Raw genomic sequence first — 20,414 nt, forward strand, 5'->3', positions numbered from 1 at the left:
GGCACAAAGCAAGATGATCCCCAAGCGAGGCGAAAGAGGGAAAGGGGCCAGGAGGCTTCCCTGGCTGACCACAGAAATCCAGGGCAGCCTAAGGGCCAAAAGGGGAGCACATAAAAAGTGGAAACAGGGAGAGATCACCAAAGACGAATATACCTCCTCTGCTCGTGCTTGTAGGGAGGCAGTTAGATGGGCCAAAGCTACCATGGAGCTGAGGATGGCAACCCAAGTAAAAGACAACAAGAAATTTTTTTTAGATATATAGGGAGTAAAAGGAAGGCCCAGGGAGGAATAGGACCCCTGCTAAATGGGCAGAAACAATTGGTGATGGACAGAGGGGACAAGGCTGAACTCCTCAGTGAGTTCTTTGCCTCAGTGTTCCTAAGCGAGGGGCACAACAAGTCTCTCACTGGGGTTGTAGAGAGGCAGCAGCAGGACGCTAGACTTCCATGCGTAGACCCTGAGATGGTGCAGAGTCACTTGGAAGAACTGGATGCGTTTACGTCGGCAGGCCCGGATGAGCTCCATCCGAGGGTGCTGAAGGCACTGGCCGATGTCATTGCAGAGCCACTGGTGGGAATATTTGAACGCTCGTGGCGCACGGGCCAAGTCCCAGAGGACTAGAAAAGAGCCAATGTGGTCCCCATTTTCAAAAAGGGGAGGAAGGAGGACCCGGGCAACTATAGGCCAGTCAGTCTCACCTCCATCCTTGGTAAAGTCTTTGAAAAAATTATCAAGGCTCACATTTGTGAGAGCCCGGCAGGACAAATTATGCTGAGGGGAAACCAGCACGGGTTTCTGGCAGGCAGATCGTGCCTGACCAATCTAGTCTTTTTTTATGACCAGGTTACAAAATGCCTGGACACAGGAGGAGGGGTGGATGTCGTATACTTAGACTTCAGGAAGGCCTTCGATACGGTATCCCACCCCATACTGGTGAACAAGTTAAGAGGCTGTGACTTGGATGACTACACAGTCCGGTGGGTGGCGAATTGGCTAGAGGGTCACACCCAGAGAGTCGTGGTGGATGGGTTGGCTCCGACCTGGAAGGGTGTGGGCAGTGGGGTCCCGCAGGGCTCGGTCCTTGGACCGATACTTTTTAATGTCTTCATCAGTGACTTGGATGAGGGAGTGAAATGTACTCTGTCCAAGTTTGCAGATGACACAAAGCTATGGGGAGAAGTGGACACGCCGGAGGGCAGGGAACAGCTGCAAGCAGACCTGGACAGGTTGCACAAGTGGGCAGAAAACAACAGGATGCAGTTCAACAAGGAGAAATGCAAAGTTCTGCACCTAGGGAGGAAAAATGTCCAGCACACCTACAGCCTAGGGAATGACCTGCTGGGTGGCACAGAGGTGGAAAGGGATCTTGGAGTCCTAATGGACTCCAAGATGAACATGAGTCGGCAGTGTGACGAAGCCGTCAAAAAAGCCAATGGCACTTTATTGTGCGTCAGCAGATGCATGACGAATAGGTCCAAGGAGGTGATACTTCCCCTCTATCGGGCGCTGGTCAGACCGCAGATGGAGTACTGCGTGCAATTCTGGGCGCCACACTTCAAGAAGGATGCGGATAACCTGGAGAGGGTCCAGAGAAAGGCCACTCGTATGGTCAAGGGCCTGCAGACCAAGCCCTACGAGGAGAGACTAGAGAAACTGGACCTTTTCAGCTTACGCAAGAGAAGGTTGAGAGGCGACCTTGTGGCTGCCTATACACTCATCACGGGGGCACAGAAGGGAATTGAGAGTATTCACCAAGGCGCCCCCGGGGGTTACAAGAAATAATGGCCACAAGCTAGCAGAGAGCAGATTTAGATTGGACATTAGGAAGAACTTCACAGTTCGAGTGGCCAAGGTCTGGAACGGGCTCCCAAGGGAGGTGGTGCTCTCCCGTACCCTGGGGGTCTTCAAGAGGAGGTTAGATGAGTATCTAGCTGGGGTCATCTAGACCCAGCACTCTTTCCTGCTTATGCAGGGGGTCGGACTCGATCTATTGAGGTCCCTTCCGATCCTAACATCTATGAATCTATGACTCCATAGCCCAGCGGTGGCCTAGTTTTCGCTCCCTGCTCCCAGGGACCATTCTCCATTGCCTACATTAAACAGTCACTAGAGAAAAACAAAAACACAGTCTCCTAACCATGCAGATAGCCCCATAAAAGATATCATCCCCCCAAATCCTTATCTGTCTTTAGAACAGTCATTTAGTCTTTGCAGTTTATACAGCACATTTGGACACATCTACATTTTAGGATGCTAAAATTGCAGTAAAGTAATTCTACTGCACATTATCATGGCTGGCAAAAACCATGCTATATGTGCTAATGCACAGTAGAATTAATCTATTGTGCATTTGCATCGCACAAAAACCGTTCATCTGCGCTAATGCACAGTAGCACAGATTATGGCACATTAAGTTAGTAATAACAACACATTAATGAATGCATAGATGCGCACAAACCTTTCTGAGAGAAAACTTGCACTTTCAAGTTTAAGATTTATACTCAGAGGTGGCTTTGAAAATTCATAAAAATTGCATACCTTTGTACCGGTAGGATGTTTTTGCTCTAATATGAAACCTTGGCTAGTTGGTTAAAAGACAGTTGCCAGATAGATTACTGTTTTATGCACAAACGGTATTATCCATAGAGTGCAACTTTATGGACAAATGGAGGTATGATTGCAGCAGAGGTATATATAGTCATGCTAGCTTTAAGCTACCTAATGTAGGTTATAATTGTAGTAAAGTTGTGGTGGCTCAAGTGTCAGCAGCAGATAGCAAACCAAATGCATATTCACTAAGTCCCAAGTGCACTTTTACAGAACATGCTGAATTTGATGCAATTGTGTCTTAATTGCTATTGTTACCAGTGTTAGGAAGACTGAAATTAGCTCAGGCTTCCCCACCTGTACTGCAATCACAACTTCACTTTACTATGCAGACATTCTCCAGGGACTAGTAATATGCTGCTGGCCTATACCAGAAATGAGTTGTGCCACCAATATATCTCTGTTCAGCAGCACCTGGCTGTGTTGCAAAGCAGAAAACCAAAGTTATGCCTACTGCATAGCCACGTGCCATGAGCAGCTGGGGGAGAAGGGATCTGCCTATCTACTAACCTCTGGGCACATGGGTCTAAGAGCACACAGAGGTTTTACTGCTTTGCTTGGACAAATACAGCAAGTCATTATCTAACCTCAAGAGGAAAGAACCAGATACTAGTTTCACTTAACCTGTTGTGAAATAGTTCTGCTACTATCAAAGGGGTCTCACTGATTTAAAGACAGTAAAAATTAACTGAAAATTTGGAACAGGGGTTTCTAAACTCATACAACTGGTCATTTCTTCCATTCAAACCCATGTTTTAACATACATTTCCATTGCTCTGTGCAATAAATGCTAGCCACAAAAAATGCACTTATTTTTACATAGAAAATGCAAAGGATACATCTTCATAAATTATTGATAGATATGCCCTCAGTTAGATAGTGCCAAACTGATAACTCTATTTCATAGATATAATTATGTTTTCTGACCGTTTATGGCCATAAAAGGTCACTAGGATTTTAACCCTCTCACAATTCTTGTCTGTGATTACAAATAAGTCAAGTTAGAACTTGTGATTTACTTCCACTAATCTTAAGGAACATACTTACAATTCATACATCAGATTAATCACATCTTCCTTTAATTTATATATTTTTAATTCAAAATGTCACACGCTTGTAGGTTTCAGAATGGATACTTGCTAAAACATACTGCAGGAACAATTAATTATAAGCTGAAACCTTTCAGTATAGATGCATCTTTCACAGATACTCGGTTAGTATTCAGCAGTGTATACATGCACACCTTAATAACTCACATAATACAGAAAGCTCTGAGGTCTCAAGCAAGACCATGATTACTTGTGTGGACAGTTTTACTGGATATAAAGTGAAAATCTACCCTGCCTACTATATGACTTCAGACTATCGTGGCTAATGACTTGGATTCAGGTAATACAGACAACCCTGACTGTAAGACAACCCCTGTAAGGGGACAGGCAGCTTGCCCCAGGTGGCAGCAGGGATGGAGCCTGCCAGTGGGGCAGAGCAGAGGGAGACAGGGAAGAAGTGGGGAGCAGAAATGAAGAGGCAAGGGACAGGCAGCAGCTGCAGCTTCAGCCCAACTCAAGGTCAGGCCAGAGCCACAGCAGCTTCCTGGCCCCTTGCCACCTTGTACTCAATTCTAAGAAAAGCACCCCTCTTTTTCCCTCTCCCTCCACCCACCCACCCATATTAAATGGGGAAATAACTTTATTATGAGAGAGATGAACCATATTTGCTCGATTCCAAGAAATAACAGATTACTATAAATAACCATTATTTAAATCATTTCACTTACAGGTCTATATATTGTGCTTGAAAATGTTTACAGAGTATGTCCTTTTATTTTCTATTGCAGGGCTCTGAAGCTGAGTCACTCTGAGATCATATGCCAGGATCAGCACAGAATTGTAATGTAATTACTGCCTTATCATACTAGTGAGAATGACAACAGGATTCAACTTCAGCAGGATGTAATTGGCCTGGATGTACATTCCTAGAAAAGTGGAGCTAGAGTCTGAGACAACCTGTAATGAAAGTCCTAGGACCAGTCAGTTAGTTTGAGGTTTACATTTTATTAAATTAAATAAAACAAACTTTAGGAAGTAAGTTTTGTGGACTAGTGCCTGTGCACATTAGGGCTGTACAAAACGGCACCATTCCACTTCGACTTCCAACTCGACATTTCAGGGGAACAGTGTTTCGTTTTGAGTTTAGTTTAGTTTCAAAAGCATTGTTCCATTTCGCTTTGTTGAAACAGTTTCACTGTTTCGACGCTGTTTTGATGTTTCGCCCACAGGCTAGAATGGGGAAGCACAAGACTGGAGGAGGAGCAGCCTCCTGTAATCACAGGCAGATCAGGGGCCTGCACCCCTGGGAGGAGTCCAGCAGAGCCCCACAGCCCTCCCGGATGTGCAGGTGGGAGTCTGCTGCTGCCACCTGGGACCGGCACTGAGCCCAGTGGAGGGAGATGGAGCACAGCTCTGGCACTGGGCTCTGCTTCCCCACACTGGGTTGCAAACCACTGGGCACTGAGCCTAGTGGAGGGAGGCAGAGCACAGCCCCAGCACTGTGCCCTGACTCCCTCCACTGGGCTCAGCTCCCAGTGGCTTGCATCCCCGTGGAACTCAGGATGATGACAGGAGCCAGAGTGCAGTGCTGGCTCTGCCCACCTCCCACCACCAGGCTGAGCTCCATGGGGTTGGCAGAGCCAATCGGAGTGCAGCCTGGTGATGGCAGGCAGGCAGAGCCAGTGCTGTGCTCTGATTGGCTCCGCCAGCCCCACGGAGCACAGCCCAGTGGCATGAGGCAGGGAGAGCCAGGTCTGCACTCCCTGCCGGGCTGAACCACATGGAGCTTCAGAGCCGTTCAGAGTGCAGCCCTGGTTCTCCCCTGCCTCCCACCACCTGGTTGCCTCTTCAAAACTCAAAACGGTTGAAAACTTTTGAAACTTTCAAAATGTTTCAACTGTCCTCATTTCATTTTGAGGCTGTTTTGAAGACCTACGTTGCGTTTCAATTTCACTGTTTCAATGCTTGAAATGAGTCAAAACAGCATCAAAACAAAACAGGCGGCGAAGCTTTGCACAGGCCTTACGGACAGTATTGTGCTGAGGGAAACAGAGGAGGAGCACTCTCTGTTCCCAGTAATTAGTTCAAAAGATTCAATATATTTTACGCTCTCAGCCCTGTAACACTGCTGGAAATAGATAGCCTACATAAGGACAATATAATATGATCAGGGTATTCCAGCCTTATGAATTCTTAACTATTCATTGAAATTTTTATGGAAAAGTTGGATCCAACATCTTTATTGATAGTCTAATACATAACCTACTGCAGATAAGGTGAAAATGATTTCTACCACCTTTAACTTAAAAACAACCTAGAGATTAGAGTCTGCACACTGATCTGTTATTTGTAAGTAAAAGACATGTTTTAATGAGTCTCAGCAATTGATTACGTTCTTTCCAAAGTTTCCAAGTCTTTGTCTAAAAATATTCATTATCTGGTCCAGAAAGTTCTCTCTTCTCAGCACCCTTGAATTTATCTTTGCAATGTTATCAAAGAAAACAAGCTTGAAGAAACATTTAAAACTGTGCCTTTAACCCACGGCAATTCATAGACATTGCATTTAATAGGACACATGAAATGAAGTTATGTTCAACAAACTATGCTCTTGTGATATATTTTCCCCTTATATATATATTTTAGGTTTATATCCCACCCTTTCCAAAAGGCTCAGAGCAGTTTGCAACAAACAAATTCAGGCCCAAATACGGGCCTGAAATTACAAAATGAAACAGGGCAGCAGGTCATAATTTTTTGTTGCCCTGTGGGTTCAGGCCAACTCTCAGGATCTCAATATTGCACTGTCTGTTAGACAGGAGGGTGTGACACAATTGCACATATACAAACACACAAATCAAGTAGGTGCATACACACACACACACACACACACTACCAGCTCAGGCACATACACATCCAAACCAGCCTAGGCACATGCATACCTATCACCAATTCAAGCACATACACACTACACACTAAAAATTAGACAAAAATCAATTGTCAATACCCACATACTTTGTACACATACACAGATCACTTATTTGTATATCATGCACACAATGAGATATATATATATTATACACACACACACAGACTCACCAGTTCACACACATATAACCCACCTACACACAGGTAAGTTCCTAACTTGGATGGCATGGTATGTATGTGTGTGCGCTTGGGGTAGCTGGGGAAGGTTAAGGTGAGAGAGAGAGAGAGTTAAAGTGTAGGGAGTGAAAGTTGCCAGAACTGAGATTAGAACTGGCAGACTAGAGAGAAGCTGGCTGAGGAACTGAGGCTTGGGGTTACTTAAGATCAAGTGGCCCCAGGGTTACTCGCGGTCACTGGTGCAAGGGAAAGAAGAAAAAAAAAAGCCTGGTGGCAAGGAGGAGATGGCCAGGAAAAAAACTGAGGCAGAAACCTGGTTGCTTAGGGGGAAAGGAAAAGGCAGTAGGGATAAGACCGTGGCAAAGAAACAGGGGGTTTGGAGGCAGAGAGGAACTCAGGACAGGTGTTGGAGGAGGCAATGAGCCAGAAGCAGGAGAGGGAGAAATTAGACAGAAGTTAGAGGGGTGAAGAGCAGAGATTGGAGCAGGGCCAAACCATAGTAAAGCAAAACCTAACTTAGGGGTTCAAATAACAGTTATATTAAACAGAAAACACAATACACAGCCCCATGAAGTTATTGGTTCACACACACACACACACACACACACACAAGCACTCACAATAGCTGCAGGAGAAACAGACTCAGTGGAAGGGTTGGAGTCCAGGTAGGGAAGAGAAACAGAGTCCAAGTCCCTAGTTGAAGAGAGGGTGGGGGTGATAGCTACCTATCCAGGATGGAAAGGGGTCCTTGTCCAGAGGTGGGTCACTGGCAGGGCCTCTGGGTGGATAGGTGGTGTGGCATGGTGCTGGTCCAGATGGAGAAGGCATCCCAAGAAGTCAGTCTTCACTACCCCTTTTATGGGGCAGACAACCTCTGATCTCCTATGGGGAGGGCCTGTCCAGGCAATGTCATTCCTGCCCCAGAGGGCTCCAGGTGTTCTTACTGAGCATGTGCAGCCTGGCACAAAGGTGGCTTGCCTCATCTTTTGTTTCTTGAATGCTGAGGGTGGTCCCAAGGGCTGATCCAGGTATTGGTGTTGATGGTTTGGTCATTCAGAGGGAGCTATTTTTAGACCGAGTGCCATTGTCTCTCAAGCACCCTCATTCATCCCCATTCGTTCAGGAACCAAGTTACATAGGAGGGGTAGGTGTGAGTCATGGGTTACACAACCGGGCCTGGGGATAAGATGGAGGCTTGACATTACAAGATGGAAACTTGACATGACTTATGGTAACTTACATATATAGGCCTAAAACAGTAATCACACGATATAAAAGCAGTAAAAAAAAAAAATCAATACAAACATAATTATCACTTATAAAACAGTGGCTATCTATATCAAAATAGCAGGGCACTTATTTGCAAAGAGGGGAGAGAAAAATAAAACTTACTACCTGAAATAAAATGTTAAAGCTTATCCCACATCTTAGCTTACTTATACTTGTCTATAGGGAATAGAGAGGGAGTGAAAAAGTCAGAAATGGTTGGGGAAGGGGAGGGAATCCATTTTAAAATAAGTTAAAAAAAAAGAAAAACTGGGGGTTTTGCAACATTTTGATGCCTTACATACTAGGACCTGCTTTTTCATGCTGCAAATTGGTGGAAGCATGAGAAAACCAATAGGTGAAACAGGGCCTAATTCAACTCTGTTGTAACTTTTCAGAAGAGATTATAGTTTGTTTACAGCTGGAGTTTATTTTATCTGAAATTCTGGGTCATAAATACATTGAGGAGAACTTGGAGGCAATAAAATATTATAAGAAAAGTATAAGTACCTACATGTTCAACAGACTTAACAAATAACACTTAAATATTACAAAGAGGATAACTGATGATAAATGACTCAAAACTTGAAAGGTAAAGAAGGCAGTGCAGAATGGCACCTTATAGACTAGTTAATTGTCTATATGGTGCCATTCTGCTCTGCCTTCTATCTGACTCCAGACTTACTTGCTAACTACCTCTCTTGCACCACTGTCAGCTATGCAGTTAAAGGTGTAATAGGATCTGATGCAGGATCCCAACAATTGCACTTCCTGGCATGCCCCACGTGCATAACAGGAGATGCAATTGAAGGAGCCAGCATCAGATCCCAATCATGCAATATTGCCAGTGCAGGGGGAGCCCAGAATCATGACCTGGATTCCCCTTGCACAAACAGATTGGTGCCTGATCATTGGCTACTGGCTAGGTCTGCAGATCCACAAGGTTGCCTTCCTTGTGTTTCCCAGAGTCAGCTAACAATCAGATGATTGTTGGCAGATCAGGACCATCCCAAGGCAGTCCTGATCCACAGTTGCCTGGCAGGGATCTCCCCAGAGTTCCAGCCCTGGGGCAGTGCCTACTAGCTGACAATCAGTTGATAGTCATGAACCTGGGGTTCAAGCCCCAGGGCTGTCCCAATCTCCAATCACCTGGCAGGGACTGGAATCCCAGGCATTTCCTGCCAGCCAGTGTTCAACTAATCAGGACAGCTCCAGACTTTGAGCTGTGGGGCTGCCCCAATCTCTTCTTTGCTGGCAGGAACTGCCCCAGGATTTGAATCCCAGGGCAGCCCCTTCCAGATGATTGGAACTTCTCTGGGCTTTAGCTTCACATAACATGCAGCAAGTTCAAGTTATGATGCCATATAGACCAGCCATGGAGAACTACACATTTTTCAAGTAATACCTTTGTGGCTGGTTCTTAATTTTATGGCATCATACATTCCTTGAATGTGTGCTCAGTTGCTCCTTCTGGCACAATTAGATACCTAATCAAACCAGAAAAATAGCATGTGCCAGGGGCCCTAGAAAAGAAAAGTTAGCCATTGGCAATTGTTTAGGAATTAATGACATTTCGTTGTGGGGATGCAAATCATACACACACATGATACAAATGATTTGTTCTATTATTCTTTCTTTCATTTTTCTATACGGTATTTTGTCCACAGGATTCCCAAGATCTTACAAATTAAAAGGCTTACTCATTCCAAATGGGACTGGCAGATTATCAGAATCTGGCCCTTAACCAATATACAATCTATGTACAGAGATCATTTAACCCAGCATCAACATTCAACAAACTTAGTATTTAAATATGAAACTTATCTTCTCAGTAAATCAATAAATACAAGTTAGATAATAAGCTTTGAGAATAACTGCATCTTGTCAAAGTTTCTGGGGGAATTTATACATACAGGTAGGAAAGTAACTCTACATCATGTCCTCCTTCTTCATGGAAGAAGGAGGAGAGAAGCCAGAATAGGCACTAGATCCTGCCCAAGAAAGGTAAGTGATCTAGCTGCCTGTACATTTGGTTTAGCTGTTTCTTTGTTTGGTGGGGTGTGTGCTAGGAGAAGCTGGGACTGACTGTTGACTGATTGTTGTTGATTGTTGTGGGATTGCTGCCTGGGCCTGAGTCAACTCAGACCCAGAAGGGTATAAAAGGAGACTCCCCAGGTGACCAGGGAGCCTCTGACCAGGGAGTCAGCGAACAAGTACTGCCAACAGGGGAAGCAGTTTGCAGGGCAGTTCATGGGTAGGGTCAGTGCACAAGATAAGTCAGAGCAGAAGAGGAGGAGCCTTCAGTCTTCAACCATGGTAAGGACACAATGCACAGCCAGGGACCCTACCCCGGTGATGTCTCCCACCCAGGGCTCCTCTGAGGCCTCCACCCAGATGGAGCTCTCAGGAGGGTTGGCGGCACTCTGGCCCCCTGTCTGAGGGGGTTACCTGGTGGTGCCCCTGAGGCCTGGGGGAGGTGGGGGAAGCAGGAGTCTCCTCACCTGTCCCACTTGTGCCCAGCTTTAGGCCCTGGAGGGGTAGGTGAGGGAACTCCAGGCAGAGGTTAGCAGGCTGCAGGGGATCAGGGCTGCAGAGGATGAGATTGATAGGTGCTTTCATTCTCTGCAGGATCAGACACCTAGTGGAGAGACAACATGGGAGGGACTCAATGCATCTGAATGGAAGAAGGTCACCTCCAAGGCCAGTCATCATACTGTTGAGATGACTGGCTGAGGGACAACTGGGCAGCCGAAGGAAGAGATGCCAAGTCATCGTGGTGAGCAACTCCCTTCTGAGAGGAAAAGAGGGAACCATCTGTTTCCTGGATCCCACGGTGCGGGAGTTATGCTGCCTGCCTAGAGCCTGAATCCAGGACATCATTGAGAGGATTCCTGACCTTATCCAGCCCTCTGACTACTATCCCATAGTCCTCATCCATGTGGACACAAATGATGCAGCCAGGAGTAGTCTGGACTGTATCATGAGTGACTACAGGGCTCTGGGAGCCAGGCTTAGGAAGTCAGGGGTGCAGGTGGTTTTGTCAATCCTTCCGATCAGCGGTTGCCATCAGCTTCAAGATGCCTGCATCAGAGAAGTCAACCTGCAGCTCCTGGTGTTGAGTTGGTGTCATTGTATGAGTTTTAACTTCTTTGACCACAATTGGCACTTCCATGAAAGGGGTATCCTGGGATGTGATGGTCTTCATCTCTCTTTAAAAGGTTCTCTTACAGATTGGGTGATCTCCTGTGTAGGGTTTTAAACTATGTTTGTTGGGGGATGGACATGCAGACAACAAAGAGATCCTAGGATCAGTGAGCTATGAGCCATGTGCTGGATCAGCCCAGGTAAGCACTAAGGGGCCCAATAGGCATCAGGACAGAGGTGTACCAAGGGCACCCATTGGGGGCCTTAAATGTCTCTAATGCTAGGAGCATCGGGAACAAGCAGGAAGAACTCGCACTCCTGCTTGCAAGCAATAAGTTTGACCTGACTGGGCTAACTGAAACCTATGGGTTGTACAGACGTGATAGAGGGGGGATAAAAGGTGAGGGGGGGGTGTTGATCTCTATGTTAAGAAGCAATACACATCTTCTATAATCAAGATGGGATCAGAGAAGGGGCAAATTGAGGTATTGTGGGTTAGAATACAAGGGGGTTGGGGAAAAGGGAATTGGTAGGTAGTGGGCAAGGTTCCCCCTATGGTGCATGCGTGTGTGGCCGTGCACAAGTAAAAGTGTGGCTGCGCACAGCCTTTTCAAGGCCGCGCACCAGGTGAGGCTGGGGTGGGAGCCTAGCACGGGCTCCACTGGCTCCGGGGAAGTGCTCTGCTCCCCCACCTCAGGGCCAGGCAGTGGAGCACTTCCCCAGAGCTGGTGGAGCCTGTGCCAGCCCCCTGCCCCAGCCTTGCCTCATCTCAGGGAGAGGTCACTGCCTGTCCCGAGTGAGGCTCTGCTGGCTCTGGGACACTGCTCTGCTCCCCTGCATGGCCTCGGGGGGAGTGTCCTGCAGTGTCCTGGAGCCAGTGGAGCTTCACTTGGGGCAGGCAGCAGCTCCTCGGGAACAGGCTGAGAGCCCTGGGGCTCTTTAGCCTGGAAAAGTGCAGGCTCAGGGGTGATCTGATGGCCACCTATAAGTTTATCAGGGGTCACCACCAGTATCTGGGGGAACGTTTGTTCACCAGAGCGCCCCAAGGGATGACGACTAGGTCGAACGGTCATAAACTACTACTAGACCGTTTCAGGCTGGACATAAGGAAGAATTTCTTTACTGTCCGAGCCCCCAAGATCTGGAACAGCCTGCCACTGGAGGTGGTTCAAGCGCCTACATTGAACACCTTCAAGAGCAAACTGGATGCTTATCTTGCTGGGATCCTATGACCCCAGCTGACTTCCTGCCCTTTGGGCAGGGGGCTGGACTCAACGATCTTCCGAGGTCTCTTCCAGCCCTAATGTCTATGAAATCTATGAAATCCTTCCCAACATGAGGCAAGGCAAGGCTGGGGTGGGGGGCTGGTGTGGGCTCCGCCGGCTCCAGGTAAGTGCTTCACTGCCCAGCCTTGATTTGGGGGAGAGGAATGCTTCCCCAGAGCTGGCAGAGCCCTCACCAGCCCCTGGCTCCAGCCCCTGGCTCCCAGCTCTGGCCCCCAGCCCCCAAGCCCTGGCCACAGCCTCCAGTCCTCAACCCCCAGCCTCTCATCTCCAGCCCCTGGCCCCAGCCTCCAGGCCCCAGCTCCAGGCTCCATCCCCAGCCCCCAGCTCCAGGCTCCGGCCCCAGCCCCCAGCCTCCAGCTCCAGCCTCCAGCCCCCTTCAATAAATGTCCCATGCCAGACTGAGGCAGCATGCTCATGGACTGAGGCTGTTTGCTCACAGACCAAGGTGGCACGCTCATGGACTGCTACTCCTTAGAGGGAACATTGGTAGTGTGGTTCTACTACAGTCCACCAAACCAGGAGGATAAGCTAGACCTGGAATTCTCAAGGCAGCTCTCAGAGGTCATATGGTCAAGGGACATGGTTGTCATAGGTGACCTAAACTACCCTGACATCTGCTGGAAGGAGTAGCCAGCCAGATCTAACTGCATACATAGGTTCTTAACTTGCATACAGGACCTTCACATAACACAGGAGGTATATGGTCTCACTAGGGGAAACACGTTGCTGGACTTGGTGCTAGCTACAGGGGATGACCTGGTGGGGTATCTGCAGGTACAAGGTAACCTAGGGGATAGTGACCATCAGTTGATTGAATTCACTATCCAGTGTAGGGTGGGAAAAGTAACCAGCAGGGCAGAAGTGCTAGAGTTCAGAAAAGCTAACTTCAGTGTGCTCAGGAGATTAGTTAGTAAGGCATTGAAGATCAAGAGTACTGGCAGAATGGGAGTCCAGGAGGATGGTCATTCCTCAAGGGAACAATCCTTCGGGTGCAGAAGGAGACAATCCCTTTGCACAAGAAAAGGAGCAAAGGGACCAAGCAACCCCCTTGGCTGAACAGGGGAATCCAGGAAAGCCTAGTTAGCCTTTCGGAAAGAGGCATACAAGCCGTGGAAGCAGGGAGTAGCTACCAAGGAGGAGTATACCTCCTTGGCTTGCACTTGCAGGGAATCAGTTAGGAAGGCCAAAGCAGCAATGGAACTCAGGCTGATGACAAAAATTAAAGACAACAAAAAGTCCTTCTTCAGGTATATAAGGAGCAAAAAGAAAGCACAGAGTAACATAGGACTCCCTACAAGACAGGCTAGGGCAACTGGTGACAGATAGAAGGGACAAGGCTGAAGTCTTCAATTAAATTTTTGCCTCTGTGCTCCTGAACATGGATCAAGATAAATCTCCCTATTGCATTATAGACAGGCACAGGAGGAACACCAGCCCACCAGTGGTTAACATCAACCTAGTAAAGGTATACTTGGTTGATATAGGGGCTGGATGTGTTGGAGTCAGCAGGCCCGGATGATCTTCATCCAAGGGTGCTGAGGGAATTGGCTACTGTCATAGAAGAGCACCTGGCACAGCTGTTTGAATACTCATGGTGCTCCCAGAGGACTGGAAAAGGGCCAATGCAGTACCTATTTTCAAGAAGGGGAGGAAGGAGGATCCGGGTAATTGTAGGCCAGTTAGTCTCACCTCTATCCTTGGGAAAACCTTTGAAATAATTATCAAGGATCACATTTGTGGAAGCCTAGCAGGAAAAATAATGCTGAAGGGCAATCAGCATGGGTTCATAGCAAGTAGATCCTGCCTGACTAACCTTGTTTCTTTTTATGATCAGGTCACAAAATGCTTTGATGCAGGAGTCAAGGTACATGTCATCTACTTGGATTCAAAGGCGGCCCTTGATATGGTAGCTCATCGTATTCTCATAAACAAACTGAGCAGCTGTGACATAGATGATTACATGATCAGGTGGGTGGCAAATTGGCTTAAGGGTCACACTGAGAGAGTGGTTGTGGATGAGTCAGTATCCCAGTTGATATCCCAGGAGTCAGACTCGATGATCTATTGAGGACCCTTCCAACCCTAACAACTATGCTCTACAGGTTACAGGTATCAAACAATTAACTAGTTAATTGTACAGTTACCTGGAAAGACCCCCAAGGCTTGGTCCTTGGACCAGTGCTATTCAATGTCTTCATCATCGACTTGAATGGGGGCATGGAGAGCACTCTGTCCAAATTCATGGATGACAGGAAATTATGGGATAAATTAAACACACTAGTGGGAAGGGATAGAATCCAGGTGGACCTGGAAAGGTTGGAAAAATGGGGAGAAAAGAATAGGATGCAGTTCAACAAAGACAAATGCAAAGTGCTGCATCTAGGGAAAAGGAATCACCAACACACCTATAGGCTAGGGGATGACCTCAGCAGCACAGTGGCAGAAAGGTATCTTGGAGTCATAGTTGACTAAGATGAATGTGACAAAGTAATCAGTAAAGCTAACCGCACTCTATCATGCATTAGCAGGTGCACGATGGACAGGTCCAGGGAGGTGATACTTCCCCTCTATGTGGCATTGGTCAGGCCACAGTTGGAGTACTGCATCCAGTTCATAGATTCATAGATGTTAGGGTCGGAAGGGACCTCAATAGATCATCGAGTCTGACCCCCTGCATAAGCAGGAAAGAATGCTGGGTCTAGATGACCCCAGCTAGATGCTCATCTAACCTCCTCTTGAAGACCCCCAGGGTACGGGAGAGCACCACCTCCCTTGGGAGCCCGTTCCAGACCTTGGCCACTCGAACTGTGAAGAAGTTCTTCCTAATGTCCAATCTAAATCTGCTCTCTGCTAGCTTGTGGCCATTATTTCTTGTAACCCCCGGGGGCACCTTGGTGAATAAATACTCACCAATTCCCTTCTGTGCCCCCGTGATGAACTTATAGGCAGCCACAAGGTCGCCTCTAAACCTTCTCTTGCGGAGGCTGAAAAGGTCCAGTTTCTCTAGTCTCTCCTCGTAGGGCTTGGTCTGCAGGCCCTTGACCATACGAGTGGCCTTTCTCTGGACCCTCTCCAGGTTATCCGCATCCTTCTTGAAGTGTGGCGCCCAGAATTGCACGCAGTACTCCATCTGCGGTCTGACCAGCGCCCGATAGAGGGGAAGTATCACCTCCTTGGACCTATTCGTCATGCATCTGCTGATGCACAATAAAGTGCCATTGGCTTTTTTGATGGCTTTGTCACACTGCCGACTCATGTTCATCTTGGAGTCCATTAGGACTCCAAGATCCCTTTCCACCTCTGTGCCACCCAGCAGGTCATTCCCTAGGCTGTAGGTGTGCTGGACATTTTTCCTCCCTAGGTGCAGAACTTTGCATTTCTCCTTGTTGAACTGCATCCTGTTGTTTTCTGCCCACTTGTGCAACCTGTCCAGGTCTGCTTGCAGCTGTTCCCTGCCCTCCGGCGTGTCCACTTCTCCCCATAGCTTTGTGTCATCTGCAAACTTGGACAGAGTACATTTCACTCCCTCATCCAAGTCACTGATGAAGACATTAAAAAGTATCGGTCCAAGGACCGAGCCCTGCGGGACCCCACTGCCCACACCCTTCCAGGTCGGAGCCAACCCATCCACCACGACTCTCTGGGTGCGACCCTCCAGCCAATTCGCCACCCACCGGACTGTGTAGTCATCCAAGTCACAGCCTCTTAACTTGTTCACCAGTATGGGGTGGGATACCGTATCGAAGGCCTTCCTGAAGTCTAAGTATACGACATCCACCCCTCCTCCTGTGTCCAGGCATTTCGTAACCTGGTCATAAAAAGAAACTAGATTGGTCAGGCATGATCTGCCTCCCACGAACCCGTGCTGATTTCCCCTCAGCATAATTTGTCCTGCCGGGCTCTCGCAAATGTGAGCCTTGATAATTTTTTCAAAGACTTTGCCAAGGATGAAGGTGAGACTGACCGGCCTATAGTTGCCCGGGTCTTCCTTCCTCCCCTTTTTGAAAATGGGGACCACGTTGGCCCTTTTCCAGTCCTCCGGGACTTGGCCCGTGTGCCACGAGCGTTCAAATATTCCCACCAGTGGCTCTGCAATGACATCGGCCAGTGCCTTCAGCAACCTCGGATGGAGCTCATCCGGGCCTGCCGACTTAAAGGCGTCCAGTTCTTCCAAGTGACTCTGCACCATCTCAAGGTCTACGCATGGAAGTCTAGCATCCTGCTGCTGCCTCTCTACAACCCCAGTGAGAGATTTGTTGTGCCCCTCCCTTAGGAACACTGAGGCAAAGAACTCGTTGAGGAGTTCAGCCTTGTTGCCCCTGTCTGTCACCAATTGTTTCTGCCCATTTAGCAGGGGTCCTATTCCTCCCTGGGCCTTCCTTTTACTCCCTATATATCTAAAAAAAATTTCTTGTTGTCTTTTACTTGGGTTGCCATCCTCAGCTCCATGGTAGCTTTGGCCTGTCTAACTGCCTCCCTGAAAGCACGAGCAGAGGAGGTATATTCATCTTTGGTGATCTCTCCCTGTTTCCACTTTTTATGTGCTCCCCTTTTGGCCCTTAGGCTGCCCTGGATTTCTGTGGTCAGCCAGGGAAGCCTCCTGGCCCCTTTCCCTCTTTCACCTCACTCGGGGATCGTCTTGCTTTGTGCCCGAAGGATCGTTTCCTTAAGGCACAGCCACCCTTCTTGGGCTCCCATCACTTCAAAACTCCTACTCTGCAGTGCGTCCTTGACTAATCGCCTGAGTTCATTGAGATCAGCTTTCCTAAAGTCTAGCACTTTCACCCTACTAGTTACCTTACCCACTCGACGTCTTATGGTGTATTCTATTATTAGGTGATCACTGTCCCCCAGATGGCTACCAATCTGGAGGTCCACTACCATGTCATCTCCCATTGCCAATACCAGATCCAATATGGCATCCCCCCTAGGTACCATGTACCTCCTGTGTCAGGTGGAGATCCTGTACACAGGTTAGAAACCTGCGTGAGTGGTGGGACTTTGCTGTCTGTGACTCCCAGCAGATGTCCGGGTAGTTTAGGTCCCCCATGACTACCGCCTCTTTATCTTTTATGGTCTCCGAGAGTTGCCTCGGGAGTCCCAAATCTCTTTCTTCCCCTTGATGTGGGGGTCTGTAGCAGACCCCTACCACCAAATCCCTTTCTCCTTGCCCCCCATGTAGCCTAACCCACAATCCTTCTACTTCCTCATCCTTGGATTCCATCTTGATGAGGGTTGATGTATATTGCTCACTGACATAGAGCGCAACCCCTCCCCCTTTCTTCCCCACCCTGTCCTTTCTGTACAATCTATAGCCCTCAATATGTACCGCCCAGTCATGGGATGAATCCCACCAGGTTTCCGTTAGCCCCACTAAGTCATAGATGTTTTGTGCAAGCAGGAGAGCTAGTTCATCCTGCTTGTTTCCCATGCTCCTAGCATTAGTATATAGGCACTTGAGCCCTGCAACTGGTGCCTTTGCTGCCCCCCTCCCCGCTCCAAGTCCCAAGGGGCCCTTTGATTCTTACCTTCTCATTCCTTACCTGTGCTGTTGTGCTGGCCTCCCCATGGCCTTCAGGTTCCCAATGCTCTCTTTCTTCAGGCTGGGCTGTCCTTGTGGGTGCCACATGGTTTGTTGGTCCACAGCTTCCCCTGCCCTCATCTTCCCCTCCCCCCGACGACCCAGTTCTGGGTGTCGCACTTCAAGAGGGATGTGGATAACCTTGAGAGGGTCCAGAGGAGGGCCACATGTATGGTTAGAGGCCTGCAGATAAGGTCCTACAAGGAGAGACTGAGGGACCTGAATCTCTTCATCCTCCACAAGAGACAGCTAAGAGGGGTTCTTGTGACTATTTACAAATTCACTGGGGGGGTGAGGGGGAGGCAGCAGGAAATTGGAGATGCTCTGTTTACCAGGGCACTCCTTGGAGTAACCAGGAACAATGGCCACAAACTGATGGAGAGCAGATTTAGGTTGGACATCAGGAAGAACTTCTTTATGGTAAGGGTGGCCAGAATCTGGAATGGGCTTCCAAGGAAGACTCCCCTACCTTGGGGGTCTTTAAAAGGAGACTGAACCAGTACCTAGCTGGAGTCATTTGAGCCCAGTGCTCTTTCCTTCCTGGGGCAGGGGGTTGGACTCAATGATCTATTAAGGACCTTTCTGACCCTATCAACTATGAAACTATGTCTCCAATGCTCTACAGGTTACAGGTATTACACAATGAACTGGTTAATTGTGCAATTACCTTAAGATTAGCTACAAATACAAAGTACTTATCACATGATAAAAACCTCTAAGCAACTATAAAAGTAGACCTTGAAATTGTGTGCTAACTTTATAGCTAGTTGCTATTAAGCTTTAATATGCATGTGTGGCAGGGTCTCCCCAGAACTAGGATCCCCATCAGCTGACAGAGTGTGCACTATCAGCGTGAAACCTCCAAGTCTTGGGTATCATAGCAGCTGCCATCAGGAGTATGCCAAAGGTCAGTGGTATGTGAAACCCCTGGGCCCACACATGTAGCTGGGACCAAGTGTCCCCACACATGATAGGGTTCAGGTCCTGGCTGCACCACACATCAGGTGCAGGGACTCTTAAGGACAGCTGTCCATGTGGTGTAGGAATCTCAGTCCCAGCTGTGTGTGGCCATGGCATGGAGCCTCCTCAGAAATGGGCTTTCAGCTGTAGGATCCTGATTCTTGCCAACGTAGAGGAAACCCAGGACTGGGCTCCCCTACACCAGCAATAAAGCGCAGTTAGGTCTAATCCATGATCCCACAATCACACCTCCTACCATGCATGTGTGACATGGTAGGAAGCACAATTGTGTGGGTCATGAATTAGATCCAACTGCACCTTTACCTACATATGTAGGGGGCGGGCGGGGGGGGGGGGGTACGGATCTAGGACTATCAGGAGCACCCGCTATTCAGCATGCTATACCAAAGCCAGAAATGAGACAGTGAAATCAATCTACACATGCCCCTTCCCCAATCTCCCTCCCCCTTATCGTCTCTCAAGCAAAGAGAGGCCTGCAGAAGTGTCCCTAGGGCAGTTTTATCATCACTTTTCCAAACTGGGTACATTAGTAGGAGAAAGTGTCAATGGCAGCACTGGTGATATCGTACCAACATACCCTGACTTTCTCCAGACGCTTCTATCCAAGAGAAACTTGCAAGGATTCCAGACCAGTTCATGGAAAAAAATAAAGGTTTTAATTATCAAACTGTCACACTTTGCAGAGCTTGTGAAAAGATCCTGAGATCAGTCTGATTCTTCAGTCTGTTTTCCATAGCCACTTCACCCATTTTGACATTATTTTCCACTAACCTGTAGGCCTCAGGATAATGGAGTTTGCAAGTTACATGTCTAAACAAAAACTTCCCTGCAAACTGGTTGAACACATGCCCATTCAACTGTGACCCATTTGTCATACATTCCTATGACAGGTATACCATGTCTAGTAAAAAATAGACTTGAAATAGTCAATCACTTGTTTAGCAGTAATACCTTCTAGAGGAGCATGTCAATGAAGAAAGAATAATAGTGAAGAACAAGTGCATGGCAAGAAAGGAAAAATAACTAAATGTATCTAAGCATATTTTGCTTCAGGGGTTAAATTTGTCCTATACAATCTGCGTGGACTCTGTTACTTGATGCAACCTCTATGTTTTTGGCATATGTAACATGACAAATGGTTTTCTCTGTGGCACTGCTAATCTGAGGCCAATGTAATAAATCATTGACCCATCTCTCAGATTTATCAATTTATGTCTCCGTTTTAACGTTTTTCTGTAATGCCTCAGGCATCACCACCCTGAGGCCTTTAAAGAAAACATCATCTAGTACTGACAGCTCTCCCTCAATGTGATAAAAACACTAAAATATACTGTTCTGAGATAATAGCCTTAATTATATTTTCCAGGTTCTGGCATCCACAGTCTATATTTTATCTTA

At 47.6% G+C, this 20,414-nt stretch overlaps 1 long non-coding RNA gene across 1 annotated transcript in view; it reads right to left on the reverse strand.

Annotated features, from left to right (window-relative positions):
- Positions 1-4,289: 4,289 nt before the first annotated feature.
- Positions 4,290-20,414, reverse strand: part of LOC102573566 (uncharacterized) — a 57,969-nt gene continuing 41,844 nt past the window's right edge. The window contains exon 5 of the long non-coding RNA XR_009459052.1: positions 4,290-7,934. This is a non-coding gene — a long non-coding RNA (uncharacterized LOC102573566). The remainder of the gene's footprint in view (positions 7,935-20,414) is intronic.

Source organism: Alligator mississippiensis, chromosome 1 (genome assembly GCF_030867095.1).
Source record: "Alligator mississippiensis isolate rAllMis1 chromosome 1, rAllMis1, whole genome shotgun sequence".
Classification (NCBI taxonomy): Eukaryota; Metazoa; Chordata; order Crocodylia; family Alligatoridae; genus Alligator; species Alligator mississippiensis.